The following is an 18,900-nucleotide window of genomic DNA, read 5'->3' as shown; positions in this document are numbered from 1 at the left end:
TTATTCAAATCTGCTTTACAGGGAGCTTCACCTGAAAGACTAGATTTGCATAATATATACGTCACTGTGTACGTTAACAGAAAAACCACAATTCCAAGTCACACAGAGTTTGTGTGCACTCGATATGGGTCTCTGGCGTTTCGTCAGCCCACGCGAGTTGTGTGGATATAAAGGGAAAAGTTGAGACGGTGTCGTGTGGAGTTCCAGGGTAGCTCAGTTGGCAGAGCGCTGGTAGGTTCAACCAAAGGTCCCGGGACCGATACCCGGCGAAATTATTCAAATCTGTTTTACAGGAAGCTTCACCTGAAAGACTAGATTTGCATAATATATATGTCACTGTGTACGTTAACAGAAAAACCACAATTCCAAGTCACACAGAGTTTGTGTGCACTTGATGTGGGTCTCTGGCATTTCGTCAGCCCACGCGAGTTGTGTGGATATAAAGGGAATGGTTGAGACGGTTTCGGGTGGAGTTCCCGGGTAGCTCAGTTGGAAGAGCGCTGGTACGTTCAACCAGAGGTCCCGGGACCGATACCCGGCGAAATTATTCAAATCTGCTTTACAGGGAGCTTCACCTGAAAGACTAGATTTGCATAATATATACATCACTGTATACGTTAACAGAAAAACCACAATTCCAAGTCACACAGAGTTTGTGTGCACTCGATGTGGGTCTCTGGCGTTTCGTCAGCCCACGCGAGTTGTGTGGATATGAAGGGAAAAGATGAGATGGTGTCGGGTGTAGTTCCCGGGTAGCGCAGTTGGGAGAGCGCTGGTACGTTCAACCAGAGGTCCCGGGATCGATACCCGGCCCCGGAACAATTTTTCCCTTGAAATTATTCAAATCTGCTTTACAGGGAGCTTCACCTGAAAGACTAGATTTGCATAATATATACATCACTGTATACGTTATCAGAAAAACCACAATTCCAAGTCACACACAGTTTGTGTGCACTCGATGTGGGTCTCTGGCGTTTCGTCAGCCCACGCGAGTTGTGTGGATATGAAGGGAAAAGATGAGATGGTGTCGGGTGGAGTTCCCGGGTAGCGCAGTTGGGAGAGCGCTAGTACGTTCAACCAGAGGTCCCGTGATCGATACCCGGCCCCGGAACAATTTTTCCCTTGAAATTATTCAAATCTGCTTTACAGGGAGCTTCACCTGAAAGACTAGATTTGCATAATATATACATCACTGTATACGTTATCAGAAAAACCACAATTCCAAGTCACACAGAGTTTGTGTGCACTCGATGTGGGTCTCTGGCGTTTCGTCAGCCCACGCGAGTTGTGTGGATATGAAGGGAAAAGATGAGATGGTGTCGGGTGGAGTTCCCGGGTAGCGCAGTTGGGAGAGCGCTGGTACGTTCAACCAGAGGTCCCGGGATCGATACCCGGCCCCGGAACAATTTTTCCCTTGAAATTATTCAAATCTGCTTTACAGGGAACTTCACCTGAAAGACTAGATTTGTGTAAAATTTATGAAAACGAGAAAAAAAAAACTTTACTTCATTTCTCGCGAATGGTTACATTTGTTTTTGCAAACATTTCTAAGCTGGGCATATGTAAAATTTGGAAGGCCGTCAAAAGTCACACTGTTGTAAAGTTTTAAAATAATGCAAATGAAAATAGGTCTACAATACAATAAAACAATAATAATTTTTGGATAGACGAAGACCATGGTTATCGGAAGAAAAGTAAAGAAGATAAACTTGCGACTTCTAAATGAGGCAGTAGAGCAAGTGGACAACTTCAAATGCTTGGTGTGTACTATAAGCAGTAACATGAGCTGCTGCCAGGAAGTCAAAAGGAGAATAGCAATGATAAAGGTAGATTTTAATAGAAAAAGGAGCATCTTCTGCTGACCTCTGGAGAAAGAACTAAGGAAGAGACTAGTGAAGTTCTTTATGGAGAAGAAACATGGACATTATGACGAATTGAAAGAAGCGACTAGAAGCATTTGTAATTTGAATATGGAGAAGAATGGAGCGTGTGAAGTGTACAAACGAAATAAGAAAAGAAGCTGTGTTGGAAAGAGTGGGTGAGGAAAGAATGATGCTAAAACTGATCAGGAAGAGAAAAAAGGAATTGGCTGGGTCACTGGATGAGAAAAAAACCTGCCTTCTGAAGGATGCACTGGAAGGAATGGTGAACGGGAGAAGAGTTCGGAGCAGAAGAAGATATCATATGAGAGCCGATATTAAGAAAATGGATCATATGCGGAGACTAAGAGCAAGGTAGTAAATAGGAAAGATTGGAGTATGATAGGTTCGCAAAAAAAGACCTGCCCTTGGGCAGAACACTGTGGATGAATGCATCTTGAGACAAGGAACAAGATTGATCTAACCCGCTAAGTGCTGTTAACACTCGCTTCGTCTCACGGAGATCTGAGAGATGATTGATTAGCCCTCTGAGAGGTTCCACTCAATGAGCGTCTAGCTGTCTCCTTCACTTTGGTTTGCACACTAAGGCTTAACTGCAGAGTCGACCCCGGGTCTGTATCATACGCTGCTGTATTGATACTGTAACATTTTGATCCATAAAGCACAGTCGTTATTTGCTTATAGTACAGGGTTATTCTAAAAGATGTAGGCCTACCCAATTTCATTAATTTGTATTTCACGACATACAACTTGGACATGAACAGTCTACCGAACGAAAGAGGAAGTTCCATAGTTCTGTTTTCCACCGCTTCGGTGGTGATAGTTGCGTAAACGGCCGCTAGGGTACTCGCTCCAATAGGGATATCCAGAACTAGCATCAACAGATAGCGCACGTGTACTTTGAGGGATGCGCTTTGCGCTTTCCGGTATATAAACATTGAGGATTTACGTACTGTTGTTGTGTTCCTATATGTAAAAACCAGGGAAAGCCTTTTGTCTTCATTCAGGTCCCGAAATATTTTGAATATATGCTTTAAACCTTAAAAAAAATGTAACCAATTAAATTGCGCCTCGAAAGTCCTAGCTATTAAACAAAAATAACTACTTCAAGTAAGAAATTTCCGGCTACAGTTTCATTTTGGAAGAGGGGATAGAAAACTTGATAAAACATATGCAACCTCGACAGCAAGCTGTGTTAGCTTAGATTATATTCATACTTCTAGGAGTCTTCGAAGTTTACGCCAGCATTTTACGCCTGCAGTAAACTCTCGATTAACTGGGATGTTTATTATTCAGGATAATCCATAGTGAAATCCATTTCGTGAATAAAGTTTTTAATGTGCTGTACACGAATTATTAAAGCCATGTTTTTACTTCAAATTTTCAAAATCATCCTACATAATATTCAAAACTGCATATCCTTAACCTACAAAACACAGGAATAATCGTGATACTATTGCATCATATTATATCATCTTATCAAACATTGCATTTGATCTTTCTGCAATTAGAGAAAAAAATACGAGGAATTCAATCTCTATAGTCCCTTCCCTGAGAAAAAACACATTGATGGCTACATATTCGGTTTTTAGCGTACGGTACTTACAATAGTAAAGGCTGGTTCACAATAAACCGGGAACGGAAACGAGAACGAGAACGGAAATAATGTTAAAATAAATGTATTTAAATGTGATCGTTCACAGTAGTTAATTCTGAATGCTCACATTTAAATACATTTATTTTCACAATATTTCCGTTCTCGTTCTCGTTGTCGTTTCCGTTCCCGGTTTATTGTGAACCAGCCTTAATGATTAAAGAGGTACAGTAATATTCACCTTCGACAAAGTTCCTATTTTTATTTTATTTTTTTATTCCTGCACCATGTTCTCAAATTTCTCGTTTAGGTTAATGAATATTCAATTCATTCGTATCTATATTCTGCATACTGCAGATTTCCCCATCCATCTCTTAAGTGGAATCGATCAGTACAAGTTTACGCTATTATTTATTGTAAATTAAATTAAATTATAAGGTAAGAAAATACTGAATTATATTAAATTATACTAGGTTATACAAAGTAATTATAAATATAATTTTGACACGCACAGAAAACCAACAAGCGGGAGAACGTAATCAACTGTAGCATATGACATAACATAGCCCTATAACATGTTGTGCCGCATGGAACGCTCCTGCCATCTAACAGTAAAACTTCGCATAAGATATCCCTATAGGGATATCCTGAACTAACACCAACAGATCACGCGCGTGTACTTTGAGGGATGCGCTTTGCGTGTGCATTTGTTTCCCGGTATATAAACATTGAGGATTTACGTAGTGTATTAGTATATTAAATACTCTTAAAACAACTCGAAATATATCATTTTTGTTGTGTTCCTATATGTAAAAACCAGGGAAAGCTTTTTGCCGTCAATCACGTCTCCAAAAATTCTGAATAGGCTATATGCTTCCAACCTTAAAAAAATATAACTAATTAACTTTCGCCTATTAAACAAAAAGAACCACTTCAAATAAGGAATTGCTGGCTACACTTTAATTTTGGAAGAGAGCAAAGAAAGAAATTTTAATAAAAACATATGCAAACTATGCTACCTTAGGTATTCTTATTGAATTTGGTATTCCCAAGAAACTAGTTCGATTAATTAAAATGTGTCTTAGTGAAACTTATAGGAGAGTCCGTATAGGCCAGTTTTTATCTGATATTTTTCCAATTCACTGCGGACTAAAGCAGGGAGATGCACTATCACTTTTACTATTTAACTTCGCTCTAGAATATGCCATTAGGAAAGTTCAGGATAACTGACAGGGTTTGGAATTGAACGGGTTACATCAGCTGCTTGTCTATGCGGATGACGTGAATATGTTAGGAGAAAATCCACAAATGATAAGGGAAAATGCGGAAATTCCACTTGAAGCAAGTAAAGCGATAGGTTTGGAAGTAAATCCCGAAGAGACTAAGTATATGATTATGTCTCGTGTTCAGAATATTGTACGAAATGGAACTATAAAAGTTGGAGATTTATCCTTCGAAGAGGTGGAAAAATTCAAATATCTTGGAGTAACAGTAACAAATATAAATGATGCTCGGGAGGAAATTAAACACAGAATAAATATGGGAAATGCGTGTTATTATTCGGTTGAGAAACTTTTGTCATCTAGTCTGCTGTCAAAAAATCTGAAAGTTAGAATTTATAAAATAGTTATATTAGCGGTTGTTCTATATGGCTGTGAAACTTGGACTCTCAATTTGAGAGAGGAACAAAGATTGAGGGTTTTTGAGAATAAGGTTCTTAGGAAAATATTAGGGGCTAAAAGGGATGAAGTTACAGGAGAATGGAGAAAGTTACACAACGCAGAGCTGCACGCATTATATCCTTCACCTGACATAATTAGGAACATTAAATCCAGACGTTTGAGATGGGCAGCACGTATGGGCGAATCCAGAAATGCATATAGAGTGTTAGTTGGGAGGCCAGAGGGGAAAAGACCTTTGGGAAGGCCGAGACGTAGATGGGAAGATAATATTAAAATGGATTTGAGGGAGGTGGGAAGTGATGATAGAGACTGGATTAATCTTGCTCAGGATAGGGACCAATGGCGGGCTTATGTGAGGGCGGCAATGAACCTTCGGGTTCCTTAAAAGCCAGTAAGTAAGTAAGTGGTATGCTACCTTAGGTTGAATGCAGTATTTGTAGGAGTCCCCGAAGTTTACGACTGCATTTTACAAAGGAACGATAATGGCTTACAGTTAACTCAGGTTAACGCTGATGATGTGTTGATCATAAATTTTTACTTGATAGGTTTTATTATTCTTTGCTGATAATATTTTGATTGTCTAATTCATTCATTCATTCATTCATTCATTCATTCATTCATTCATTCATTCATTCATTCATTCATTCATTCATTCATTCATTCATTCATTCATTTATTCATAGTTTTCTGCCCAAGAACAGGTTTTTCACTGCAAACCCAGCATTCTCCTATCTTCCCAATTTTCTGCCTTCCTCTTAGTCTCCGCATATGATCCATGTATATTAATGTAGTCTGTCATACTTTATCTTCTGCCTTAAACTTTTCTTCCGTTCACTACTCCTTTCAGTGCATCCTCCAGTAGGCAGTTTCTTCTCGGCCAGTGACTCAGTCAATTCCTTTTTCTATTCCTGATCAGTTTCAGCATCATTCTTTCTTCAACCACTCTTTCCAACACAGCTTCACTTCTTATTTTGTCTGTCCATTTCACACTCCCGATTCTTCTGCATATCCACATTTCAAATGCTTCCAGTCGTTTCTCTTTACTTCATCGTAATGTCCAAGGTCTACTCCATTCAGTACCATACTCTACACAAAGTACTTCATACTTAGTTATTTTTCCAGAGATATGCTGAAAATTGTTATTATTCGGTTGAGAAACTTTTATCATCCAGTCTGCTGTCGAAAAATTTGAAAGTTAGAATTTATAAAACAGTTATATTACCGGTTGTTCTGTATGGTTGTGAAACTTGGACTCTCACTTTGAGAGAGGAACAGAGATTAAGGGTGTTTGAGAATAAGGTGCTTAGGAAAATATTTGGGGCTAAGAGGGATGAAGTTACAGGAGACTGGAGAAAGTTACACAACGCAGAACTGCACGCATTGTATTCTTCACCTGACATAATTAGGAACATAAAATCCAGACGTTTGAGATGGGCAGGGCATGTAGCACGTATGGGTGAATCCAGAAATGCATATACAGTGTTAGTTGGGAGGCCGGAGGGAAAAAGACCTTTAGGGAGGCCGAGACGTAGGTGGGAAGATAATATTAAAATGGATTTGAGGGAGGTGGGATATGATGATAGAGAATGGATTAAATTTGCTCAGGATAGGGACCGCTGGCGGGCTTATGTGAGGGCGGTAATGAACCTCCGAGTTCCTTAAAAGCCAGTAAGTAAGTTAGTAAGTAAGTATGCTGAAAATGCTCCTTTTTCTACTAAAAGTCTCTTTGCTGTTGCTATCCTCCTTTTGATTTCCTGGCAGCAGCTCATGTTACTGGTTATAGCACACCCCAAGTATTTTAAGCTGTCCGCTTGTTCCACTACCTCATTTCCAATTCGCACTTTTACCTTCTTTATTTTTCTTCCGATAACCATCGTCTTTGTTTTGTTTGCATTCATCTTCATCCCATACTACTCAGAGCTGTTATTTATCTCCGGTAACATATCGTGATATTTAATTGTCCTATAAACTGAGGTTGCCATAGCAAACAATGTTTTATTAATACGTTTCCAATATTAATGAAGTTTATTAATTGTACCAACAGATGATGTAGAAATTTAATATAGTCTATCAAACAATTATACAGTATACTGATTACCTTTTTTTTCTAAATTATTACAATTTTCATATTACTGGCCACGAACTCCATAATACTTTAGTACCATCTCCTGTTCTGCTAACAACGCCATAAATTATCATCAGTAAATCTTATGCAATCATTCTTCTTCCTCCTACTAAGTTTTAGTTGTACACTAGCCGTACCCGTGCGCTCCGCTGCACCTGTTAGAAATAAATATAAAATAATTACATAATTAAAATAGGACGTTTGATCCAGGGAACAACTTTTACAACAGCGCAAGATAATCTGCTTCGCTCATTACCCAATTTTTTTGCATTGCATTTATTGCATATATATTTTATGTATTTTAACACGATTCAATTGAGCATAGTTAAAATTTGAATTATAGAATAATGGATTGCTAAGCTAACGTACTATTACTGCATACTAAATCAATACACTCTCGTTGTTCGTTAATTCTCTGAGATTAAAATGGGTGTACATAAATATTATTTTAAGAAATACAGAAAACAAATGTACAAAATAGCCTATCAGATTTTCTGTGCATAAGAAGCTATTTTAATCTTACCTGTCCTCGATTTACTCAGACGTTACTGTAATAACATTATAGCATTATGTCCATCTAGAGAAACTACACTTTCCATTGGTGAAATAATAATTAATTATACAAATCGGTTAATTTAGCTTCTGATATTACTTCATAAAAACACAGAAACATTCTCTGTGGGCTATGTTTAACAGCTTTCGATTGTTGATGTCCAAGGCCCCTATTTCGATTGTTGTTGTCCAAGGCCCCTTATAGACGAAGTCATTTGTTCTTAATTCATTGCACCGTCTTAGATGGCGTTATTTTAATTTTAAAACTCATTTATCTCATTAAATATCAGTCCTATCAAAATTTTGTAAAGATTAAAACTTATCGGAAATCATTTTTAAAGAAACTTTTGTTATGTAACATTTTTCACAAAAATCAATAATAAGCGAGATATGTCGATTTATTTAATTCAGACCACCTTATAACCCCCCTTTTAAATAAAGTATTTTGAATGCCATATAGCCTAAAATCTAAGTTACAACGAACTTAATTTATATTCCAATTTTCATATAAATCGGTTCAGCCATTATCGCGTGAAAAGGTAACAAACATGCAGACAGACATACAAACAAAAATTTCAAAAATGCGATTTTCGGTTACAGGGTGGTTAATTATATATGTTAGGATCAATTATTTTTGGAAAATCGAAAATTACCAGAAAAATTTCGGCTACAGATTTATTATTAATAGGCCTATAGATTAATTGTCGCAACATTGCGGCACTGTTTTAAGGGGCCGGATACAGTAGCTGTGATGTAGATTGTAAACCATTCACAAAATTTTAAATATTTCAGAGATATTCAGTGGACTTGTCTCATTTTTTGTACAGAAATAAATTGCATTTGGGCCTCTCATTTGGCATCAACAAATTTATAATTATCGTATTAGTTTATTATTTTTATTTACACAATTTGAGGCAAATAATTTGCTGCTCCTTTTTAAACTAAAACATGATATCTCTTGAGCTAATTGTCCAAACTGTTTCAAATTTTCAGCAAATCTGTAGCCATTCAAACTGTAGAGGATGAACTACTTTCATAGAGATATAATCACAATTTCATAAATTTTAAGTAGATAATGTAAAATAAAAATTACTTTTTTCCTTATGACAGAATAAAAAAATGTAATAATTCATAAACTTTATAACCTAGGATAATGACTGTGGTTCATCCTCTAACACTGCATTTCTGGAGTCTGAAATGAAAAACAAACTTAGAATCTGAAAAGTTTTTGGAGAGATACTATGTTTTTTTCATTTTATGTAGCAGCAAATTATTTCCTTTAAATTGTGTAAATAAAAATAATAAACTAGTAAGATAATTATAAATTTGTTGATACCAAATGAGAGGCCCAAATACCACTTCTTTGTGTACAAAAAATGAGGAAGATCCACTGTATTATTTCTGAGATATTTAAAATTTTGTGAAAGGTTTACACCGCTACTATTGCGTGTTCAGTTCAAAGTGTGTCATGACTTGCTATTTGCCGTCATATGGCTAGTCGATGAGCCTAGAGAATTCAATCTTCCTACACTTCCGCAGAGGCGTATTACTTATGTGCCAGAGAAGTTGCCTAGCAAGTACGGCGTTCATTCTGAAGAGTACATTACTTACCGATACGTACGGTAACGCCTGTAGTGGCAGGAATGTGTACTGTTTGGAAACACGTACTGAGGTGAATTTTTTCTTACTGTCGGGATATGGGGAGAGGGTTAAGACGATTACTTACGTATTTGTTGACATTAACTTGGTTGGTCAACATGGACACGGAGCATTTGATTTTTAATGTGGAATGTTGCCGTACGCAACCGATGATAACAAATACCCTGCGTACGACTTTCCCGCGCAAAACACAGTTGAAAAGAGGTTATGGTAGCACACAGACCGTACAGACCGCCATCTGTTGCTACGACGTTCAAGTTATACCGTACATGTTCTCAAGTTCAGATTGAATGCCTTCATTAATAGGCAACATCTCTGACATAAAATCTGAAACTCGCTCCAAATCGCTGACTTACAACAGTGACGTCATGACACACTTTGAAATGAACACCCAGTATATGAGCTCCCTTAAGCTACTTACCTTTATTCTACTGGATGTTCAGTTCAAAGTGTGTCATGGCTCGCTGTATGCCGTCATGTGGCTAGCCGATGAGCCTAGAGAATTCAATCTTCCTACACTTCCGCAGAGGTGTATAACCTATGAGGCAGAGAAATTGCCTAGCAAGTACGGCGTTCATTCTGAAGAATACGTACCGATACGTACGGTAACGCCGGTAGTGGCAGGAATGTGAACTGTTTGGAAATACGTACTGTCGAGATATGGGGAGAGGGTTAAGACGATTACTTACGTATTTGTTGACATTAACTTCGACGGTCAACATGGACACGGAGCATTTGATTTGTGTTGTGGAATGTTACCGTACGCAACCGATGATAACAAATACCCTGCGTACGACTTGCCGGCGCAAAACACAGTTCGGAAGAGGTTATGGTAGCACACAGACCGTACAGACCGCCATCTGTTGCTACGACGTTCAAGTTATACAGTACACGTTCTCAAGTTCAGATTGAAGAACGCCTTAAATAATAGGCAACTTCTCTGACATATAAGCTGAAACTCGCTTCAAATCGGTGACCCAACAACAGTGACGTCATGACACACTTTGAAATGAACACCCAGTAGAGTCGTTCCTAAATTATAAACTGTGACATCATCGCAGTATGTTCAAGAAACTGAATTATTACGAAACGATTAAAATTCATGTTGAGAAAAGTGTGCCACTTCTGTGTTATTGAGGCGTTGGAGGAGATGTCTTCTTACAATCAAGACTAAATCTCTACCTTAAGACCGTTGCATGTAATGCAGCAGACTCCTGAGTAATATACTCAAATAAAATTTAGCCAAATAAAGTGTTCAGTTCCTAAACTTTGTAATAAAAAGTATATCTTATTGCGTAATTAAGCCTTGTATATCAACACTAACAGATTAATATTACGCACAGCATTCTTTATTGACAACGTCTCTCGATCACACCCGCCATCACGCTGGAACGTGTAAGCAGCCGGGGCTAGCAAGGACGTCTCTGCTTTTGGAAGCTCACGTTTCGCACGTCGCAACGCGACCTCTGCGGAAAACAATGCCCGCGCGTTGTCAGGGCCTGCCATGCCGGCCAGGTGCGAGGGCCTTACCGCAACTACTACAACGTCCGCCGAAGGTCTGAAGTTTCACCGCCAGGTCTTTGGGCATTAGATAAGTAGTTATGTATTTAACAGAGAGCTCATGCTTAACTGGGGGAGGTGTGACTACATAAATTCTTGTAATAAGGACAGCAGAGCAGGTTTAGCGTGGCTAAGATTGGAGGGCATGGAAGGGTAATAAAATTGTCAACGAAGAAGGGAAGCGTCTTTGTCCGCTTTGCAAAGAAAAGGATTCCTATATGCATATTTTATTACTGTGTGTTGAATTGGAACTTGTACGGAGAAAATATTTACCACCCTCGATGCTAAGTCAGAGTAGGAGTTCGCTTCCATGTCTTGTCCTCATGGGGAATAGAGAATGGGAACAAAAGACTGGATTGTTCCTCTTGAAGGCGAGAAAGATTAGAACTGCAGCTGTCGAAGTTTGCAACGCGAACTGAGGAAGGGATAATAGTATCCACCCAACTGTACACTTTTATGTCTTTTAGGTTAGGATATATTATATAATGTGTTTTATTGTGTCATTTCCATTTTAATTTGTGTGTTCCTGTAGAGAGTAGTTGGATGTAATCATAGGTGGGGGGGGGGAACCTACAAAGGAGAACTTGTTTCGGGTACAAAGCACGTACGGTCAGAAGACCCGTGCATTGGATTAGACAAAATTATGATAATATAAAATTTGAATGTGTAATATTACTCAATAAATCCATCTATCTATCCATCTATCTATTTAACAGAGGTTGTAACATGCTTGCCAGTAGATTCTGAGAACGAGAATTCTAACTTTACGGAAGGTTATAAGTAGAGGCTGGAATAATATGGAGAAAAATTTTGCCAAAACATTATATTTATTTTGTAAAAATATGAAAATATGAAATTTTTCAATAGTAAAATATCTTTGCTCCTAAAACATTTGGAGAAGGTTTGCATTATTATTTACAAAGTAAACCTTTAGTTATTAATAGTTTTGTCTATATTTAATATATTACGAAATAAAATAGGGTGAATCAAAAGTTTGGAACCATATAAATATCTTCCATGTGCTTGATTTTTGATTACTATAGGTGTAATTGTAAGACCAAATGCTCTACCAAGTGACACATTCGATTCTAGCTCTCAGCTATCTCAAAAAACGCCACTTTGAATGCAACTTTCAAAATTTTAAATTGAAAGGAGATCATGTAGATAGATACTCAAAATCACGTGAAATTTTCCGAAAAAAAAAACAATGGAGCAATCGGGCCAAAATCTGTAGAATTTAAATTATTCTCCTATTAAGGAGAAATATGCAATCCCAACGACTTAACAATAATACAGTCAACAGATGAACAAGAGAAAAAAATGAGTACGACAATTAGGATACAAGCGTGGTAAGTGCATTATAACAGAATCGAGAAAAAGTTAAAGACGAGACTAAGTCGAGTCTTCTCTATTTCCGAGATTCTGCTACGCACTTAAGGGGATAATAAAAAATGAAAATTTATTTTTTATTATCTTTATTTTCATATTCCGATATTAGTTTTTGATTTTGTGCCCTTTAAAAGTATGAAATTAAAACCAAGATAACTGTATTACTATATTATTCCCATAATAAACTAATACTTATCATTATTTATATACCTTCTCTGAACATATAAATAAAAAGAAATATTGAAAATTTCTTACAATATGGTGCAGGGAGTATTTTATATCAAACGATATAAAGTTTTATAAAATTATTAATATTTACAGAACTATTGTACTTAGAAAGTTGAAACTTGGTATGTCCATTACTAATAACATACTTAGTATCCATGATCAATTTCAAACAAATCGGATAAATTTTGTGGATTTTGAAATATTCACCTCTGCCTCCCCTAACACATGTATTGCTTACGTGCCAGAGATGGCAGCAGCCCATGTTCCCTCCAGATACATGGAATTGTTACATTCGTACCAGAGAAAACCTGCCCAGAGTAATAAATATTTGCGAAGAATTGTATTGACGTCTTAATACTTTAATAGGCAAAGCACATTCCTTCTTTTACCATGTCCTTCAGTTGCTAAAGGAGGATACTGCAAGGATACATCAGGACATTGAGAAATTAGAAGCAGATCAGTCTCCACCCAGAAAAAAGAAGAAATGCACGTCCTTAGATAACATAATTGCACGAATTGTCAATGGGTATGAAGCCTATAGAACAGAAGATAACATTCTTGGTTTCCTACGTGCCATAGGTCACAACTACAGTGGAAATTTTGGTTGGAATTCCATAAAACAGGATGAATGTATGGAACTTCAAAATCCATGTTAATACAGAGCATTAAAATAATTATACAGTGATGGTTTTAGACTCATAATAAAAACAGCCTAAATGTAATTTTCTGTATTATTTTGGTGACGAAATCCTCTCAGTATCCAAAAAGTGATGACAAAATATATATGATGACGAAATATCTTCGGTGACAAAATCTCCTCAGTGACAAAAGGCATGATAAAATGTATTCGATAACCAAAAAACTAATGACGAAAAATAGGTGACAAACTATAACGGTGACGAAATTTCCGGTTACGAACTGTTCTAGACCCGCTAACCGTTACTTCATAGCACTGGACGTGACGAGTTTGATAATATTTGATCAGTAGAAAATTGATGGAGAGAGAAAAGGATAATCTGAAAGGAATGTTTAAAAAAGGTAGCACGACGTCATATTTTATATTAGACACCGTACATGCAGTAGCGGCTGGTGGTCAAAATAATGAGTGTGCTACAATCTATATATCGGCCTACTGTATACACTTATATGCATTTATGTTAATTTGAGACTCGCCTAGTGACGAAATATGGAGTCCATACAACGTTCCTTCCTACTGCAGAACTTGTCATTTACCCCGGTGTTAAACCCCTCCATCTTGGACATCATACTCTTTTCTATTGACAGTGTTGCAAGAGCAGTGAGGCGATCCTGGGACATAGTGTTCCTTAAAAACGTTTTTATGCGTTTCAAGCAAGAAAAACATCTTTCTGGCTCAGCAGTGGTCATTAGTGTTGTAACCAAAATATTTAACAACTTCGTTACTTCACAGAATGGACCCTGTGAATTGTTGGAGACTATGTATTGTAACAATTGAACAGCTCAATCTATATTCCGGAAGGCAGATCTTCCGTATAGAACTCAAAGTTGTGTCTTTAACACTCTTTTGTTCAGTACAGTATAGCTGTTGACAGGAACTTCAAGTTCGCGTTCAGGAAAATTATAAGAAAAATTGTCAAACAATTTGCTGTCTAACAATTTTGTTGCGTCTAGCTAGCTTAAAGACTGGAAACGATAAGTAGTTTCCTGAATTATACGGTCATATACTCCTTGGCATCAATTTTCTGGGATTCCATTTTCCGTCTCTTGCTGACTGATTCAGGAGGAACCTCAGAACACAGGTAGACGGCAGCAGCAGTTGGGCATTTGAATTACCAAATACATTGTACATAGTTCCGAGTTCTTCCACAAATAAGCATTCTTTCGTTACACTTTACTTTTGCAATCTCCAAGCTGTGTAGTGCTGAAGCTGACTACAGCACTTCCCCGCGTAAAAATAGCCAATCAGAGCAGTAATTTCAGCTTCGCACATGCGCATTGATTGTCTACATTCTCATGTAGAGTTTTGAGTAGCACAACGAACCCCCTGAGGCACCAAAGAGCGAAGACTAAACACTCTATAACGCGTCATGAACATAATAACGGGAAATTGTCAAATGGCAGATCAAATACTATGGTGGTATTGCAAACACATTATTTGAGCAAAAATTATCATTGTGCTGTAGCACTGTAGCCCATAAGGACGGGTCGCCCCTGTGTACATGTTTAGTCGGGTTCCAAACCCGGTACTTTGAGCCTTCCGTAATTTCAGGACTCATACTCCTGACCTCGCGCACAACGTAGACAGTTTTCCGTGCGGTTCGTAAATCTCACCCTCCGTCGGGTGGAGCCGAACAGACTTCGTTTTTCCCGGGCCAGCTGTTCTCCCACTTTAACGCTATTGGAGAGAATCGATTTACGGCGTTGGGTTACCTGTAGCATCTCCTCCCCACCTTGGGGAGGGACGACCACTCCTTGTGTATCAATCAGTTACGTGGCATCATGAATTAAGTGATTTTTCCACAGAAATTCTTACGGTGAAGGATGATATGAAGGGTTCAGAGCCATAGTGGGCCAAGCGCCATTTATTAAAAACAGAGAAAGAAGAATTAAAGTTAAGTCAATACCATAGTTTAATGAAGATTGACATACATTTAGTTTTAATGTGTATACTTTATATTACTTGCTATATGTTCCCATTGAATTATGGTAATATCTTCACTTTAACCCTTGTTTTCTACGGTTTTAGTAAATGGCGCTTGGCCCACTATGGTTCTGAACACTTCATATAATTCTGCGCACATTTATGCCACCCAAATGGATACATAGCACTGCTTTTAGATTTTTATATGAGAGAGAAATTAAAGGTTTTGCCTCTTTCAGAGGCAAAGTTTTCTTACTTTCCATAAATGTAAGAACAATACCTCACACTTCACATTCCTTTCGATGAAGCCATTACAAAGACTTTATTGTTGTTACAAATTAATTGTATTCGGCCGGATTTGAAGCTGGGAATCTGAGATGCAATGATGATAAACATGGCAACCGCCGAAGACGACAATTCATTAATCTTCTATTAATATAAACATTGTGCATACTTACTTACTTAATTACTTACTTACTTACTTGAGGCTTTTAATGAACCCGGAGGTTCATTGCAGCCCTCACATAAGCTCGCCATTGATCCCTATCCTGAGCAGAATTAATCCGTCTCTACAATCATATTCCACCTCCCTTAAATGCATTTTAATATTATCCTCCCATCTACATCTCGGCCTCTCCAAAGGTATTTTTCCCTCTGGCCCCCCAACTAACACTCTATATGCATTTCTGGATTCGCCCATACGTGCTACATGCCCTGCCAGCTCAAACGTCTGGATTTAAAGTTCTTAATTATGTCAGGTGAAGAATACAATGCGTGCAGTTCTGTGTTGTGTAACTTTCTCCATTCTCCTGTAACTTTATCCCTCTTAGCCCCAAATATTTTCCTAAGCACCTCATCCTCAAACACCCTTAACCTCTGTTCCTCTCTCAAATAAACATTGTGTGCAAAGAAAAAAATAATTTAATTTTGTATTTTGTTCCTAAACATTTCAAGGAAAAAGGGCAGATTCTTGCACTGTGCAAGATTCAAACGACATGCATTTCATGCACGCGAAACCGATTGTCAGCCGAAGCGGCACTATAACATTTGAGAATGGGTTATAGCGTTAGGGAGTAGTGAGTAATGAATTGTTTTAATGGTGCAAGCGAGAAGCAAACCCATTTTATTGTACAAGGTAATTTACAACAGTGAAAATGTTTGATTCTTAAGTTGCTTTAAGACACAGCCTACTGAACATATCTTTGCAGAAAATAACTGATGTAATTTCACACATTGATTCATTAAATATAGGCATTTCGTTATTATTTATCATTCTTACTAATAAAAATTCTTATACAGACGTTTAACTGTCTTATACAGTATATTCTTATTGAATTTGGTATTCCCAAGAAACTAGTTCGATTAATTAAAATGTGTCTCAGTGAAATGTATAGCAGAGTTCATATAGGTCAGTTTCTGTCAGATGCGTTTCCAATTCACTGTGGGCTAAAGCAAGGAGATGCACTATCACCTTTACTTTTTAACTTCGCTCTAGAGTATGCCATTAGGGAAGTCCAGGATAACAGAGAGGCTTTGGAATTGAACGGGTTACATCAGCTGCTTGTCTATGCGGATGACGCGAATATGTTAGGAGAAAATCCACAAACGATTAGGGAAAACACGGGAATTTTACTGGAAGCAGTAAAGAGACAGGTTTGGAAGTAAATTCCGAAAAGACAAAGTACTTATATGATTATGTCTCGTGACGAGAATATTGTACGAAATGGAAATATCAAAATTGGAAATTTATCTTTTGAAGAGGTGGAGAAGTTCAAATATCTTGGAGCAACAGTAACGAATATAAATGATACACGCGAGGAAATTAAACACAGAATAAATATGGGAAATGCCTGTTGTTATTCGGTTGAGAAGCTTTTATCATCCAGTCTGCTGTCGAAAAATCTGAACGTTAGAATTTATAAAACAGTTATATTACCGGTTGTTCTTTATGGTTGTGAAACGTGGACTCTCACTTTGAGAGAGGAACATAGGTTAAGGGTGCTTAGGAAAATATTTGGGGTTACGAGGGATGAAGTTACAGGAGAATGGAGAAAGTTACACAACGCACAGCTGCACGCATTGTATTCTTCACCTGACATAATTAGGAACTTTAAATCCAGACGTTTGAGATGGGCAGGACATGTAGCACGTATGGGCGAATCCTGAAATGCATATAGAGTGTTAGTTGGGAGGCCGGAGGGAAAAAGACCTTTGGGGAGGCCGAGACGTAGGTGGGAAGATAATATTAAAATGGATTTGAGGGAGGTGGGATATGATGGTAGAGACTGGATTAATCTTGCTCAGGATAGGGACCAATGGCAGGCTTATGTGAGGGCGGCAATGAACCTCCGGGTTCCTTAAGAGCCAGTAAGTAACAGAATAATTGAGATTTTCTATTGCATCCGATTGTGTGCGCTATTGTGATCGATATTACAACTGGGCCTGATTGATTACCACGCTAAATTTTGATCAAAGAGTACAGCTACAGCAATATTATTCTGTGCTATTTTAGATTACAACCTACTAAAATAACAAATTTGAATGCATATTTCCAAATATATAGGCCCTTAATCTCTACGGAGAATTCCGTTTTCTGCAAGATTTCAACACATCACCACAAAAAATATTAATTACGCCTTATCTTATGTTGATTTTCAACATTCTTTCACTTAAGAAACACAGCAAATGCAATTACAAAGACAGAGTAAAATTATTTACTTTCAACAAATTATACGATTTGAAATAAATTTTGGATACAGAAATATCCTTTCTGCTTTACCCATCACATTCATCATCACTATCTCCTATCTCAATGTTTTGAGTTGACCATTTTAATATAGCATTATAAAAATTACTGTACTCCGGAATATAAAAGAGTACCTGTTCTATGTCTTTGTAGTAGGTAGTGAAGTAGATGGTGTTAGTTCCAACTTGAAGGAACGATAAAGAAGTCCACCTTTGTATGTACTGTTTGGAAACTACAATGGTGCTGTCCATATTGTCATAATTAAATTCTATAAATTTTGACATACCGAACGATAATTTCTGATCTCGGGAAATTTTCCTGCCTTGGAACTGAAGTGACAGACAATTTTTTCTGTAAAATGTCGGCCACCAGCTATTAAAGTTTAGAATGTCACTTGGCTCAATCATTTTAACTTGAAACATTCCTTACTTATTTATTTACTTACTTACTTACTTACTTACTGGCTTTGAAGGAACCCGGAGGTTCATTGCCGCCCTCACATAAGCCCGCCATCGGTCCCTATCGTCAGCAAGATTAATCCATTCTCTATCATCATATCCCACCTCCCTCAAATCCATTTTAATATTATCCTGCCATCTACGTCTCGGCCTCCCTAAAGGTCTTTTTCCCTCCGGCCTGGCCAACTAACACTCTATATGCATTTCTGGATTCGCCCATATGTGCTACATGTCCTGCCCATCTCAAACGTCTGGATTTAATGTTCCTAATTATGTCAGGTGAAGAAAAAATGCCTGCAGTTCTGTGTTGTGTAACTTTCTCCATTCTCCTGTAACTTCATCCCTTTTAGCCCCAAATATTTTCCTAAGCACCTTATTCTCAAACACCCTTAACCTATGTTCCGCTC

The 18,900-nt window shown here is 37.7% G+C and overlaps 1 protein-coding gene across 1 annotated transcript in view; it reads right to left on the bottom strand.

The window, feature by feature from the left end:
- The window catches only part of LOC138714688 (soluble guanylate cyclase 89Db-like), a 111,109-nt gene that overhangs the window by 52,891 nt on the left and 39,318 nt on the right, over positions 1-18,900 (bottom strand). The gene's annotated exons all lie outside the window — the stretch shown is intronic.

The sequence above is a fragment of the Periplaneta americana genome, chromosome 15 (genome assembly GCF_040183065.1).
Source record: "Periplaneta americana isolate PAMFEO1 chromosome 15, P.americana_PAMFEO1_priV1, whole genome shotgun sequence".
NCBI classification, from domain to species: domain Eukaryota; kingdom Metazoa; phylum Arthropoda; class Insecta; order Blattodea; family Blattidae; genus Periplaneta; species Periplaneta americana.
This window is presented reverse-complemented; position numbering and strand designations above follow the sequence as displayed.